This window comes from Phoenix dactylifera, chromosome 9 (assembly GCF_051530095.1).
Source record: "Phoenix dactylifera cultivar Ajwa chromosome 9, Ajwa_hap1_PhDact_Kaust_v1.1, whole genome shotgun sequence".
NCBI classification, from domain to species: Eukaryota; Viridiplantae; Streptophyta; class Magnoliopsida; order Arecales; family Arecaceae; genus Phoenix; species Phoenix dactylifera.
In genome coordinates, this window is record NC_143198.1 from 9,067,494 (window position 1) to 9,079,798 (window position 12,305).

The window sequence follows — 12,305 nt, forward strand, 5'->3', positions numbered from 1 at the left end:
CGCCCGGTGCCCCGCACGCACCGACCCCGCAAACGGCGGTCGTGAAGGAATCCAGAGGCCGATTGGAACCGGCATGTTCGCATCCGTCGTGATCGCTTCCGTTTAGGCTCAGGTGGGCGCTCTATGGTACACGTGGCCGATGATGATCAGATATGGGGGTAGGCTCAGCTTTGGTACTGGAAAAAACACCCGCCTCATACAACGAGGCTAATCTCAAAGATGACACGTGCACTTATGCGAACGCTGTGAAACTAACGGCCTAGAAAGGAGGAGACAGGAACCGTTACAAAGAGTGTGGGATGAGGTTTATTGGCTATTATTGGCCATTATCGGCCATTCTTAGTTTCGCTGTCTCTCGAATAATTTAACTCTCGAAACTATCGGACAATATTTCAAAACTAAGCTTCATGTTTCACAAAATAAAATCTAGATTTCAGATACTAGATAATAATCCTTGGCAGTTTCAGCCTTGAAATATTATAATTTCATACGATAAATGGTAAGTTTAATTTCGAACAATAAAAACTTCAGCTTTCACATAAGAAGGTTTCAAAGGCAATGAATTTTCATGGTTTCAGGTCTGGTCTTGTTTTTAAAATATTAATTTAAGTTATAAATTAGTTAGCATAACTACTCTATATTAAATGGACGGAATTCACATTTAGAGGTGCGACAAGTAGCAAATCTGCTTAATTATCATTATCAAGGCATTTAACTATTAATGGATATAATTTGTACTATATTTTTTTGTGTATTTTATATACATACATATATATATATATATATATATATATATATATAGACACACACATGTATGCATATATATATTATTTATATTATTTATCTATTGTAGGTACTTGTAATGCTCGACATGTTGTAAAAATAATAGATGGAAAGAAGGAAGAACTTATCAGTTAAGGCGTGATTTCACTGTCCTTAAGAATAAATCACGCCCCTCGGAGAATGAATCACGGTGTAGCAGGTAATGGTGGCCTATCCTCCAGGATACAACAATTGGATCACTCCAAGCGTACACTCGTAGATGCAGTGATTCTGTCGAACATCCCAGAATCGCTCAGAAAGACAGAATAGAGAAGAGTATTAAAAGACACGGCGTTTACCAAGAGACAAAACAAAATAGTTTTAATATTTAAATGGCAAAAGGAAACCAGACTCAAGCCTACACCCCCCCGGGGGGGGCCTGCGCGCGATGATCAAGCGCGACGCGCCCGGTTAAACGTTTTCGGATCGAATTTGCCAATTTTGGCTTGGACCTCTATTGGGCTCGTGCGCGCGTGGGCTACTTACTTTCTTTGCTTCACCAGGTTAAAAGGTTGAATACTACATAAAGATCTTTTAAATTTTATCCCTTTCTAATGTAGGACTAAAGAAAGTACACTAGGCAAAAAGCAAAAGACAAAGAAGGGCAGACTTGAAATTTTGAAATATTCCAACAATCCCCACATATTTTAAAATTCAATAATAAGTTAACAAGCGCGAGAGTTCAATGCATCAAAATGGTGTCTTTGAGACTATGAACCATTTTTAGGACTAGTAAGTATGACTTACAAAACTTTTGGTGAAACATGAAATTTCTATGAACCAAAAGTCCTTCACGTAAATCAGTGACCCATAGCCCACATTGACCTCTCAAGTTCTGGGCTTGTTCTAAACGGGTTGGTGCAAATAGGCCATACACCTTACCTAGATATTCATGATTGCTTTAGAGAACTGCCTAATTCTCATAGGAAGTGGCCCCACTCCCACACCCATAAAGATGGATCTATCAAGTGTGTACTGCAGGTAGACACACCATCCTAAAGGACTATAGTATCCATTAAGAGCTTTACCTCATCCTTATCTACTGCAGTTTGCACTATCTACACCATAGGGAGGGAATTTCAAAATTAAATATGATAGTGTACTCACAGTCAACTAGCGACTTGTTATTACCCATATGAACATACTTCATGGGATCTCCAATCACACATGTTGGGTTTCTGTCGTTATTGACTTTGATATAGGCATTGTCCCATCCCCCTCGATGTTTCACTCACTAGTTTTCTACCTAGTGGTTTTGTCAAAGGATCGGCCAAATTCAACTCTGACTTCACAAACTCAAGAGATATAATCCCATCATCAAGCAGCTGCCTTATAATATTATGTCTCAACCTTATGTGTCTATTCTTCCCATTATAAACTTTATTTTTAGCTCGATATATAGCAACTTAGTTATCACAAAGAATAGACATAGAAGGTGTTGGTTTGTTCCATAATGGAATATCCCCCACAAGATTTCTAAGCCATTCAGCTTCAGAACCTACCTTTTCTAAGGCAATAAACTCGGACTCCATCGTAGACCGAGCGATGCATGTTTGCTTGGATAATTTCCAAGATACTGCACCCCCACCAAGAGTAAAGATATATCCACTCGTGGATTTCACCTCATCTGAATCAGAGATCCAATTTGCATCACTATATCCTTCTAGTACAGCTGGAAATTCACGATATAACAAACTATAATTAATGATTCCTTTCAAGTACCTTATTACTCTATGAATAGCACTCCAATGATCCTTACTAGGATTATGAGTATACCTACTTAATCTTCCTACTGCATAAGCAATATCAGGACGAGTACAGTTAACTAAAAACATTAAACTACCAATGATGTGAGCATATTCTATTTGTAAAATATCATTTTCTTTATTTTTTCTTAAATGTATACTAGCATCATATGGAGTAGATACGGGTTTACTATCATAATGCTCAAATTTTCTTAAAATTTTCTCAATATAGTGTTCTTGTGATAGCATAAGTCCATTAGAACTTCTTGTTATCTTAATCCCAAGAATTACATCAGCTTTACCTATATCTTTTATATCAAAATTAGAAGCCAAAAATTTTTTAGTATCTATAACTATATATTTAAATCAATTCCCATTATAAGCATATTATCAACATACAAATATATGATCACAACAACGTTATTAACAATCTTACTATAAACGCACTTATCAGCCTCATTAATTAGAAAGCCATTAGATACTAATTTACAAACTTTGTGCTCATTATCAGGAACAACACAACCTTCTGGTTGTTCCATGTAAATTTTTTCATCTAATTCTCTATTCAATAATGCAGTTTTTACATTCATTTGGTGAATTACTAAATTATGAATGGATGCTAATGCAATAAGTACTCTAATAGATGAAATTCTAGAAACTGGTGCAAAGGTGTCAAAATAATCAATATCTTTTCTTTGTGAGTATCCTTTCGCCACTAATCTTGCTTTAAACTTATCAATTAAATTATCAGGTTTTAATTTTCTTTTAAAAATTCACTTATAACCAATTGATTTAGCACCTGGAGGCAAATCAACTAAGATCCATGTATGATTAGACATAATAGACTCTATTTTATTATTAATAGCCTCCTTCCAAAAAGGTGCATCAGCCGAAGTTATTGCTTCTTTATAAGTTTGAGGTTCATTATCAACAAGAAAAGTGTAAAAGTCATTTCCAAAATTTTTCTCTTTTCTAGTTCTTTTACTTCTTCTTAAATCAACTTCATAATTCATATGCCTCCTTTTCTTGTTTATTATGAGGCAGAGAGTTAATTTTTTTTTACCTAGTTTCATAGGGAAGATATGTTCAAAGAAATCAGCATTTTTAGATTCTACTAGAGTATTGGGTTCCATAATATTAGATTCACATTTTAATACCAAGAATCTATAAGCAGCACTATTTAATGCATAACCAATAAATAAGCAATCAAAAGTTTTAGGTCCCAACTTTCTTTTCTTTGGTTCAGGTAATAGAACTTTGGCCAAACACCCCCACACTTTAAGATATGTAAGGTTAGGTACATGACCTTCCCATAACTCATAGGGTGTCTTACCAGATTTCTTATAAGGTATTCTATTTTGAATGTGACAAGCAGAAAGAATAGCTTCCCCTCATAAATGAAGAGGTACTCCTGAGCTTATTAACATAGCATTCATCATTTCTTTTAGAGTTCTATTTTTACGTTCAGCAACTCCATTAGATTCAGGAGAATATGGTGGGGTAATCTCATGAATTATACCTTTATCTTCACAAAATTTATTGAAGAGATTATACTCATATTCTCCTCCTCTATCAGTCCTTATTCTTTTAATTTTCTTATTAAATTTATTTTCTACTTCAGTAACATATTGCTGAAATTTTTCAAAAGTTTCATCTTTTGTCCTAAGTAGATATATCTTAGTATATTTAGAATAATCATCAATAAAGGTTATGTAAAATCTTTTTCCTCCTCTAGTTGGAGTGTGTTTCAAATCTCCTAAATCAGATTGTATTAATCCAAGCAATTCAGTTTCTCTTTCTATTGACTTATGACTCTTTTTAGTAGATTTAGACTCGACACACACTTCACATTTATCATTCATATTTCCAATGGTAATGTTATTTAACAAGCCTAGGTCTTTCATTTTTTTGATATAAGAAAAATTAACATGTCCTAATCTACCATGCCATACATCAACAGAATCAATCAAATAAGCAAAAGATGATGCATTTTCATTCATAGTTTCAGTTACATTCAAGACAAATAAACTCTGGTTACAATAACCCTTCCCAATAAAAACATTGTTCTTAGTCATTACAATTTTATCAGACTCAAAATACACTTTAACTCCAGCCTTTTCTAATAAAGAAATAGATACTAAGTTCCAACGGATATTAGAAACATGCAGCACATCATTTAGGGAAAGGATTTTTCCTGATGTTAGCTTGAGGAGTACTTTTTCTTTGCCAACCACTGGCGAGGGTCTCGAATCATCCATAAACACTTGTTCTTCGCCTTCATTCAACGGAGTGTAGGAAGTAAAGGCACTCCTATTGTCACAAATATGTCTGGTAGCCCCAGAGTCTACCACTCAGTCCTTTGCTCCCATAACCATGTTGGTTTCAGACACAACTGCTGCAATAATATCTGTCTCCACCAAGTTAGCATTTGGTTTAGCAGATATATCATTCCTTTTTCTAAACCTACATTGATTAGCATAATATCCAGATTTTCCACAAACAAAACAAGTTCCTTTTCTTTTAAAACCAGGACCTTAGAATTTAGGTTTCTTATCATTTTTGAGATAAGGCTTCTTGGACTTTGAACGAGACCCACCTGGTTTGCTGACTATTACATTGGCTTTGAAGGTCATTTTCTTGGCCAATTGTTCTCGGTCTCTGACTCAATTTTGTTCTTCAATTCTAATATGAACAATAACATCTTCAAGACTCATATGTTTCCTTTTGTGCTTCATGCTGTTTTTATAATTTTTTCAAGACTTAGGTAATTTTTCAATCAGACAGCCGGCTAGGAAAACTTCTTGAAGTATTATGTCTTTATTTTTAAGATCAGTGACCAGCCTATGAAAATCATGGATTTGGGATGACACATCCCTATCATCAGATATTTGAAAGTGCAAAAATTTTTTTATAGCATATTTCTATACTCCAGCATCTTCCAACACATATTTTTTATTCAGATTTTTCCAAATTTCTACAGCTTCTTTGCATGAACAGTAGACATTAAAAAGTTCATTGGATAGTGTACTCAGAATTGTGTGCCTACAGATCTTATTTCCATATTTCCACTCTTTGAATTTAGTGTCAAAATCTTCAGACCCTTCTATCAGTTTTGACTGATTTAAATATCGAGCAAAATTAAGCATATCCAGTGTAGAATAAACACATTCTTGCCATCTCTTAAAATACATACAACTGGATCACTCCAAGCGTACACTCGCAGATGCAGTGATTCTGTCGAACAGTCCAGAACCGCTCAGGAAGACAGAACAGAGGAGAGTATCCTCTCGGAAACATAGAAAACAGAGAGAGGCTCTCGGGAACACAGAAAATAGAGAGAGGCCTCGAAAAATCAGAGAGAGGATAAGATTTCTCTTATCTTAATCCTCGGATCTGATAGGGTTTAAAAAGAAAACAGTTTTTATCAGACTTCTCTTCAGATCCTCGGAAGAGGCGTTTTTAAAAGACACGGCATTTTACCAAAGAGACAAAACAAAACAGTTTTAAAATTTAAATGGCAAAAAGAAATCAGACTCAAGCCTACACCTGCGCGTGGGGGGGGGGGGGTCCCCCCTGCGCGCGATGATCGAGTGCGACGCGCCCGGTCAAATATTTTCGGATCAAATTCGCCAATTTTGGCTTGGACCTCTATTGGGCTCGTGCGCGCGTAGGCTACTTACTTGCTTTGCTTCACCAGGTTAAAAGGTTGAATACTACATAAAGATCTTTTGAGTTTTATCCCTTTCCAATGTGGGACTAAAGAAAGTATACTAGACAAAAGGTAAAAGATAAAGAAGGGCAGACTTGGAATTTTGAAATATTCCAACACGACATAGAAAAAAAAAATAAATTACTTAATTATAGGACAAGATCGCCCAAATAGGTGAAGCAAGTTCTTTTTTCTTTGAGGATGGAACCCAACCAAGTTCTACTTATGTGATACCCAAGCCAAATTTGTATATTTCTTAAGTTACAAATATTATGTTTGTATTATATGCTATGCTATTTAATTATTTTCTTGTGATGCGCTTTCGATAATTGTATTATGATATTTTATATTATATTGGGACCCCCCTCAATGGGAAGTTATTTGCAAATTATTTAATGTTGGGGATTTAAGTAAAAAGCCCTAATTTTTGGAGGCATAATAAGTTAATAACATGTTGTGTAACCTCTTGACTCAATATCTGGGAGAGAGAGAGAGAGAGGAGAGAGAGATTGAGAGAGAGGAAGGACATCGGAAGAAAAAATGATGATTCTAAGGCTCCATCATTCAATCAAGGTAAGTTTCATGGAATTGCTTTATAATCTTGTTGATGTTGGCATGACTTTATGCATATTAGAATAGATTCATATAGGATATAGGTTTATAAACTCTAGAAATTTCTATCATTTCCATTGCCATTTCAATGGCTTTGAAGTGGTGAGTTTGGAACCAATAAAATGTTCTCTTCACAAGTTTTCCAACCGTTCAAGAATCGTGTCCTTTGGATTTGTAGATTGAAACACATAGGGATTCGAAGTTTGGGGGTTTGTTGGTAAACCATGATGAATTGCTAATTTTAAGATGCTGGAGAACCCCTTGTCATCGATGTTTTCGATCAACGAATGGATGCTTTGAAAAGTTTGACGCACAAAATTTCTATTAGAACAAAAATCACCTTCATATGATGTCTGGATTGTGAGATATAAGCTTGGAAATTTAGCATCATGAAACTATCGAGCTGAACGGAATTTGAAAATTTTGAGGGTGGATTTGGCCTTCTCAAGCCACCAATACTAGAGATTTTTGAGGAGTTTTGTGAATAATTTTATGTACTTTCTTGTATAATTTTTTAAAAAAATTATTATTCAAAAAATAATTATTATTAATTAATCTCAAAAAAATTACTACAAAAAGCCATGCGTTGCATGTGGGGGCACCTGCACGACTTCTGGGTATCCTTTTGTTTTGAAAATAATTATATTTTGTATTATTTTTATTTTATGGGTGGTGTACACTAATAGCTAATGTCTACATTCTTTTTGAATTTTTTAATTATATTTTCATGTATTAAAAATTGGAATTTGTTAATAATATTAAGTTTTGGGGTGAGTGAAAGCCTACCTATTGCCTAAGGACCCTAGGACAATGCATTAGCAAGCATGGCATAAATCTACACTCAAGCTTTGCATGTGATTTTGATTTTTTTGCATAATTTTTGATAATAGGTGATGAGCGTATTCTTGTATTTCTATTGAATTGGATTGATTGTGTGTATCAAGCAACCCAATATTTCTTAGTGTTTTCTGTTCACAATTTCATAAAAAAGTGAATTTAGGAAGATTCCAACTAGTCTGTTTACAACATTGCTTACTATTTTGATAAATAAGTCAAGTATGTTATCCTTACTATTCTAGTTATTTTGTCCATGAAAAAAATACAAGAATGTTGTATGTATTTTGAGACTCTTGAATATTAGTTATTTTGGACACGACCTATTTTGAGTAATGAATTTGGAAACTTAACTACGTAGTTTATCGATTTGCATTTCTATATATTCACTATATGGCTATGATTTGACCTATTTTGAGTAATCAACCATTTCAGAGTCAGTCAGTAGTTACACAGGAGAATGTAGCAGGAAATCAAGATTGGGTGCTTAAGTTGATTAAGGAATATGTAGGATTGTCATGCTAGTAGAGAGCAACCACAACAACCCTCACATGTAGTGCAATAGGATGCTAAGCATAGGATAGGTATTGCAGAGTTCAAAACTCCCCCAGCCTCTAAGGGCACCACTAAACTCCATGAGGCTGATGCTTAGATTGATGAAATGGGAAAAGCCTTTTAGAGCAATAGAGTATATTGATGTGGAGAAGGTTAGATTTGTCACCTGTATGCTTCAAGATCAAACACATCATTGGTGGAAGTCTATGGAGCTCACATAGCTAAGGAAGTTGAGCCCTTTACCTGGTAAAGGTTTTACATAGCCCTTTGTTCCAAGTACTTTCCTTCTAATTGATCGAGAGGCTGGAGAGAGAATTCCTTGATTTGGTTAAGGGTAGTATGATTGTGGATGAATATGAGGTTAAGTTTGACATATTGTCCCAGTTTGCTTCCACCCTAGTTATGAATGCTGGGTCTAGAATGAGGAGGTTTTCGGAGGGTTCTTGCTACAGCACTCTCAGCAAAATTTGATGCTTTGGTAGACAGAGCCAAGAACATGGAGGTGATTTGGAAGGAATCCCAATATACAAAAGGAGGGAAGCAAAGAAAAAGGGTTAGAGATTCTGATGCTCGTAGCAGGAAGAGTGGATATACTCCCTAAATGTTTCTACATACCCCAACCTAGTAAGAGAGTTCTATAGAAATGTAAAGTTTGGGGTAGAAAACTTGAAGTCCATAGTCAAAAGGATTCACGTTCTTCTGGATATACCGAGTTTGGGAAAGATTCTACATATGTTGATTGTTGGACCTTCAAAAGACTACCTTGAAGGGTGTCGGATAGGACTGCAGCTTATTTTGGATAAAGAAGAAGTTGATGAAATGGAAGAAGTCAGAGCAAGCCAATTTTCTATGGAGATGAGACTTCTTCATCATATGATCAACAGGATCTTCTTTTCTAAGATGGAAAGATTTGATTTTATTTCTGAAAGAGATATTATGGTAATGTATTATGTGCTCAAGGTGAGTCCCCTGAATCTGCTCTCACTTATGTTCCACCACATGGTGTTGTGCTTGAAAAAAAAAATTTAAGAGCACTGCTACACACCGACACCTACAATGACCGCTTCCTGCATCAAATGGGATATTCCAAGATAGACGATCATTGGGTGCGACATGGTGGTACTGGGAGACATGATGAGCCTAGAGAAGATGAGCCTACAGAGGCTGGACCTAGTGAGTCTGTAGCCTCCACTGATGAGCATACCGAGCCACCTGCCCCCATGGAGATGCATTCAATAGAGGAGCATAGACATGAGGACTTCGCAGAATCATTTGACTTTTAGCCTCTACATCCAGAGAGCAGCTCGAGTCACACTGTCAGATTGGATGAGGAGCAGATGAGGTCCATTGTTGAGAGGGTAATTGCCAGACTAATGGCATCTAGGGTTATTAGTTAGGGGGAGCAGCAAGCCATTGCGTCACCACATGGTGCACTTTCTATGGATCAAAGATTAGAGCCTCATATTTCTTTGTTGACCTAAATGGTTGTTGAATTGATGCATGACATCTCTGACATTCGGTTCTTGGTGACTAGTCAGTTCAGAAGGACTGCAGATATTGAGGGGGAGACAAGAAACTTGCGTGCTTCTATGAAGAAAGAAATCAATGAATTCACTGCAAGTGCACAAAAGATTGCGAGCAGATTCTAGATATGCTTAAGGAGGTTCGGGATGAATCAAGGCATCTCACAGAATCGCTTATTTTGGAGCTAGAAGATCCAGCAGTTATCGCCCTTGCTATAGCTCACCCTCATCCTCATCATCCTTATGCTCTTGTTTTGTATGGATTCCTAAGTTTACCTGAATTGTATCTAATTCTTGTACTTCATGCTAATACAATTTGAAAGAACCGTACTTGTGTTAAATCTCTGTTACTTAATAAAAATTTATAGTTTTAGTTCATATTAAGTGACATGTGTTTATCCATCCATTTTGTAATGTGCTTCAATGTTGCAATTTTCTTTAGTGTATGGTTATATTAGTACGAATGTTTAAGTGTTTCTTTATGTTTATCTTGTGAAATGTTCCTCTCTTATGTTTTCTTTTTTATCATAGCAAAAAGGAGGAGAAAAATTAAACCAAAAAAACAATAAATCGAAAACAAGAGTAAACTTATAGAATTAAAAAATAGCGTACATCAAATGAGAGAATTTCTTATGGAGATATGGAAGCAAGAGAAGTAAATATAAAATCTCTAAAAATGATAATTTGAAACCCATTTTGAAAGATTCTATATATACATCAAAAAGGGGGAGAACTACTTATAAAGCCAACTTTGTGGTAGAAGTAAATTCAATCAAGAATGCAAGTGAGTTTTGCCCGGAAAACTACTTATAAAGCTAACTTTGTTGTAGAAATAAATTCAAACAAGAATAAAAGTGAATTTTGCAAATATTAACTTAGTTTCAAAAGGTGTTATCTTTGTTTATACTATTCTCTTTTGGAACTCAAAAATTTTGTCATCATCAAAAAGGAAGAGATTGTTAATCCTAAAGATTTGATGTTGATAATCCAAAATATTTAAGTAAAAAGTTCATTAATTAGTTGCCTTTTTTTTTTAGCAGCTCACACCTTGCGGGTGTGGTTGCAGCCAACAAAATCTGAAAATACCGTAGCAGAACAAGAGCCTGGCACTGTATCACTCTTCCTCCACATGAACCCCCCAGAGTGGTGGCCTGCGTAGGAGGTAGCCCAATCAGCTGCGCCATTTGCTTTTCTGTACACGTGTGTGGCCTAGTGGGCATCACACTCCTGTAGTAATCTTCTAATGTCAAGTAGCAGCGGTCTACCCTCACCTCCCCGACCCTGACCCCGAATCCAATCAATCACTATGGCCGAGTCGTCCTTGAGGATGAGTCAGTCCGTACCAAGTGTCCGTCGGGCATACAAGATACCCTTCCAGGCAGCTCTGAGCTCCACACACACCATCGAGGAATCCATGATCCGCTGACCCCCCGCCACCACTAGTCTGGCTTTATGATCTCTGATGATGAAACCAACGCCTTCGCCGCTTCCATCATCGGTCATGCTGCCATCAAAGTTCACCTTCAGAAAATTAGGAGGCAGGGGCACTCAGGATACGTTCACATATCTAGGCACTACAATAGCAGTATGGATGCCCCAGATGTCCCTAGTCAACTCAGTAGGTGAAGCCTTCGCTGAGCTAATAAACTCCTCCGCATGCACTAAAGCTCTGGCCGCCACCACCCCCAGGCTTTAGTATGCTTGAATGTTTATAGAAAGCCAAGAAGAAAGACTTTAGTAATTCTCAAATGAAGATTAATTATCCAAAGCTCTACACAAAGAAACTCAACTCCAACAAGGCCATGAAGCAACCCTTGAATGCTCACATGCAAATACAAAAAATTCTGACTTGGGCTATCTCAAGAGTCGACCCTTAGATTGTAATGAGTTGACCCAGCACACTGATACAGACTGATACACGCTTAGGAGTCGACTCCAACAGATCACGAGTTGACCCCAAAATAATCTCAGAAGGCAGACAGAAAGCTGTAAATTGCACCATATTGGCAAGTCAACCCATGAAGAACACAAGCCGACTCTTGTCAAAAGCCCTAAAAGCAAGTGAGTCGATCCTTGAACGACCATAGAAAAAAGATAGAGAGCAGTACAACTCAGTCTATTAAAGAGTTGACCCCATAAAGATAACAAGTCGACCCCTATCACTATACGAGTCAACTCTTAAACTAAAAGAGTCAACTCTATAATGGTCACAAGAAAAAGACATAACGCAGCAAAAATAACAGTAAATTTGAGTCAACCCCTGAAGATCACGAGTCAACTCCTGAAGAATATGAGTTGATCTCTAAAAATGTCGAGTCGACTCTTCTGCGCCTAACTATAATAATGACTATTTTTTTATAAATCAGAATGGTTATTTTTATCTCACAATGGCTCTTTCGACCTGTCTAATGGCTAGAATTGTCTTCCAACCACTCTTAAGTGGTTTAAATATATGAGAACACCAAAAGCAAGCATATAAATGAGAAAGAGAATGAATTGAAAAGC